The sequence below is a fragment of the Triticum dicoccoides genome, chromosome 6A (genome assembly GCF_002162155.2).
Source record: "Triticum dicoccoides isolate Atlit2015 ecotype Zavitan chromosome 6A, WEW_v2.0, whole genome shotgun sequence".
In the NCBI taxonomy this organism is placed as follows: domain Eukaryota; kingdom Viridiplantae; phylum Streptophyta; class Magnoliopsida; order Poales; family Poaceae; genus Triticum; species Triticum dicoccoides.
This window is the reverse complement of record NC_041390.1, coordinates 235,515,057-235,519,276: the sequence shown is the minus strand read 5'-3', so window position 1 is coordinate 235,519,276 and position 4,220 is coordinate 235,515,057. Positions and strand designations below refer to the sequence as shown.

The 4,220-nt window shown below is 43.7% G+C and overlaps 1 long non-coding RNA gene across 4 annotated transcripts; it reads right to left on the bottom strand.

The window, feature by feature from the left end:
• Window positions 1–496: 496 nt before the first annotated feature.
• On the bottom strand, window positions 497–3,834 carry LOC119316707. Of its 4 annotated transcripts, none has more exons than XR_005153208.1 (5): window positions 3,226–3,834; window positions 1,970–2,129; window positions 1,585–1,644; window positions 1,157–1,181; window positions 497–797 (listed from the first exon to the last, which is right to left on the bottom strand). It is a non-coding gene; the product is annotated as an uncharacterized LOC119316707 (long non-coding RNA). The 4 variants fall into 4 exon arrangements; XR_005153207.1 differs by having other exon boundaries at window positions 1,585–1,647; window positions 3,446–3,834; XR_005153205.1 differs by having other exon boundaries at window positions 3,446–3,834.
• Window positions 3,835–4,220: the final 386 nt, after the last annotated feature.

Below are 4,220 nucleotides of genomic sequence, written 5' to 3'. Positions count from 1 at the left end.
CACTATTGGTCACTGAAAGGTCATTGTTTTTCGTTTGCGACCTTTTTGTGACCAAAAACAGAAGGTCAAAAGGTGGCGGTCGTAAACTGAAATTAACAACCTTCTTTGTGATATGTAAAAGGTCATTGGTTCATCGACCAAATTTTTGGTCACTAGCAGCCTCCCTAGGCCACGTAGGATCCAGCGTGGCAGGCTGACATGGATAGGAATCAGCTCGATCCAATTCGGTGTTTATATGAGCCGAGCCCATTAATACAGCTTTTTAATGTATATTTTTCTGTTAATTTTCTCTGGCTACATGGGCCTGGCCCAACAATTTGGCCTTTTTATTTTCTAGGGCATGGCCTTTTAAGGTCCATTTCATTTTAATTTCCAGCTTTTTTGTCATCATCAGTGTTTAGATGGGTCCCAATTGTCAGATTTTTTCCTAGAAGTGGATCCACATTGCTTTTTAAGCAGTATATATCAAACAGAAAGAACATAAGAATATGAAAATCTTCAAATAACAACCAAAATAGGTTTATTACAATATATTATGTACAGAACAAAACATGTGAAACTCCATACACTCGTTCACATCACAACAACCTGTTTGACCATCAAATATTGCACGCCCAGGAACTTCAAACTTCATGTAGATAACCATACAATATTCCACACAATCACAAACATTGCGATCGACAAATAAAACGCTCTGCCAGTGTAAATCTATCTACTCTTGGATACCACGGAACATGCTCTTCAACATAGGAAGAAGTCATCAATGGAGTTCTACCAACAACACAAGCTCCATTCACCTACAAGAACAGAATGGAATATCAAGTACTTGGATCATTCAAGTAGATTACAACCAACATATATATGTAGAAGTACATTAGGAAATATGATGGAGCAAATCAGACACAAATACATTAAGTAAACAGCCCAACCGATGAGTGATGACGACAAGCAAAGAGTATAAACCCAGGTTTGGACATAAATAGTGTCAACTCAAGCAGAACATAATAAGGCAGTAAACACGTGGGCATTTTCTCTTTGACCCTCTTCAGATCAAATCATCTACATAGCTTCAATTTTCTTTGTGCTTTCCAGCAAAGAGCAAAACTAAGGAGAGCAAGTAGAGCAAAGCATAGTTGATGGTGGAGTGGTGAATTACTTTGATGGCGTACTTGATGGTGATGCTGCAAACAACATTTAGAGCTAGAATGAGAACTAATAGACTATAAGCATACAAAAGAAAATATAAATTTAGTGAAATCAAAACCGGTGATGAAAACTAAATAATAGTGCAGCAGATTAGGTCTTAGCATGGAGGAACATCACCAAATTAAACAAGATGGTTGTTCAAGTTTTTAGACAAGTATTCATGATTACAGTTTGTTATCGTCGTCCAAATTTGCAAACATGTATAAAATTAATTAATACATCTGAATGTGCTACCACTGAAGAAAACATGAGGCCATGAACCATCAGGCCAGCCATGATTTACATATTTACCAATGAACAAACATGATACATGCATCAAGCATCAAGCATTAGGCCATGAAGCATACGTCCCATTTGTTCAACAAGACGAGTACATACTTGACTCTAGGTCGATGCAGTGGATGGGGCTGTACTTGAACATCTGGTCCAGGGACGAGCCTGCTAATCCAAATCGAACAAACAAATTCATTAGGAGGGGATTGGACAGACAAGGAACAAATGAAGTAAACATACATACATGTCTATATAAATACATCCTCTTTCTTCCTATACAACACTAACTAGAGCAACATCAATCATTGTACACAAGGAGCAGCAACAACAAGCTGATAAAGAAAGCTCAAGATTTGTGTATTTTGCAAGTTTTAGCACACTAGTACATGCGTTAAAATGGAAGTGCCGCTGCTGGGTTGCAACAGCCAACAAACTATAGGGTGACCGTCAAGTTAGCATTACAGAAAGCGAAAAGGAAAGTGGAAAATACATGGAAGCCTATCGTTATGCGGAGAACATCGACAAGCAGCGCCTGTCTTCAGACATTGTTGGCTTGCAGCCGTAGGTATCCTTGCTTCAGGTCAGGTCCAAGAACTCTTTGTGTGCAGATCAAGGCAGAATAGCAGCCTCGTTCGTCCAGCCGCACTTTGCTGCAGGAAAACAAACAAATGGCTGAATCATCTTGGTAGAAACATAGTAAAAAACTGCTAAATGGACACTAGCAGTAAAATGAATATTTAACATTGTAGTAACTTTTTTTGTCCTGTATGGGCATATTGGGATGCTTGTGCTCCTACACCCCCTTCCATGGAGTGATCATTTCTCAAAGAAAATAAAACATGCACATTGCCTCCTAGGATAAACTATGTGTTTCTCTGAAGGTAAATCATAGGTTCTTCCTAAACATGAAAACCAATAGGCACACTACATTGTACATAATGAATCTTACTAGTCAAAAGTGTTGTATGGACTGACGAAAAAATATAGATCACTCTGTCCATTCACAAAAATAAAGAAATGGGTGGATGTCATCTCAATATTGTCGCTAATTAAGAGATTCAGTGTGCGTTTGGGAGCCAAAGTATTTTTGTAGTTTTAAAAAATACTATGGTTTCTAAGAAAACCTTGGTATTCAATACTTTGAGTTGTTTGGATGAAAAAATACTGCAATTTAACAAACTGTGGTATCTCTTAAACTATGGTATTTTTTATATATAAAAAAGTGGTCCCGAACTCTTTTTAAAAAACTGAGAAACGCTGGCTGGGCGCTCTCTCTGTCCATGTGGTAACTAGCTCGGTCTTTAATTGATTACAATAGATAGCTCTACTACTACTGCTGCTACAGATTCTGGCATCTACTAGGAGAGAACATGCCCGTGCAAGGCTACATGCATACAGTGGCCATTAGCACAAGCTGATCCGTGAGTGTTGTTGAGCATGCATGCAACATGTAATAATCTGTACAAACCAAAGAAAACAGAGAAAAACTGCCACTTGCCAAACACCTGAGCAATTTTATCAAAACTGAGAAAATCTATGTTTTTCAGAAACTGAAGTACTTGTTGCCCATCTATTGAAATACTGAAGTTTTGGAAAACCATGGTCTTTGAAAAGCGGTGTTGCCAAACTAGGCCTCAATGTTCACCGAGAATGCTCATTGTGCAGCAAAAAAAGCAAGCAAGAGCTAATGGCCTAGGAACTACTAGTAGCACAGTGAAATGAGGTGAGTATGGTAGATCTAGGCACCTGGATACATATGAACTAGTATAGGCTGGCAGCAGCATCTCTTCTCTGAATCTCATGTCCCCTCCCCATGGTGACCGATTTACTAGCTATTGTTTGCAAGCAGCGAATCACTAGATCTGGAGTGCAAGATATCTGGGCAGCGAATCACTAGACTGATACATCGGATCTAGCGGCGAGCAAAGAAAGGAATGACAACGATTAATGGAACGGGGGTGAGTACTCGCGAGGAGGGTGCGGGTGGCGAACTCGACGCCGATGGTGGACTTGGAGTCGAGGTAGAACGCGTTGCAGGTGAAGCGGGAGAGGATGTTGTACTTGTCGACGTCGGACGCCGGAGTCGTTGTCCTCCCAGTGCGCCATGTGTTTCCGTCGCCGCCCGCCGATGCGGATCCTGCACCAACCACGCGGCCCTAGATTTGTCGGCCGCCATCGTCCTAGGGCGTGCACAACGAATGGAGTGGGGACGTCGAGGAGAAGCGGAGGATTGGCCATCGCCCCGCTCGCGCTCGTGGCTCGCGGCGACGGTGGGAGTAGGTGGGGTGGTGGCGGAGGTGATGGGGATTTGATTTAGGAGCGGAGGAGAGATTTGGGGGATTTGATTCGGGAGCGGGGGGGAGATTTGGTGGCGGATACACGGTCCACACGCGCGCCACGGTCCGGCCAGCTCGACGGAGCGGCACGCATCAAAGCATGTGCGCGTGCACCGGCGAGAAAACCGACCGTGACGCCATGGCCGAGAAGCAGACTGGTGGATCTGGGGGATGAAGGCGAGGGGAGAGGGTGCGTGGCAGAGACGAGGTCGGCAGTGGTGGGTGGGGGTGGCGACGATGGGAATCGCGGGAGGGGGAGGAAGGCGGCGGCGACGGGGTGGGCTGGGAGAGGATCTGGAGAATGGGAGAGGATGAGTGTGGGTGGGTGGGTTTGGGTTTCTCGGGAGAAGCTCCACCGTTGATGTGTGCGTGATGGACGGCTCAGATGGTGTCTTACTGGGTGAT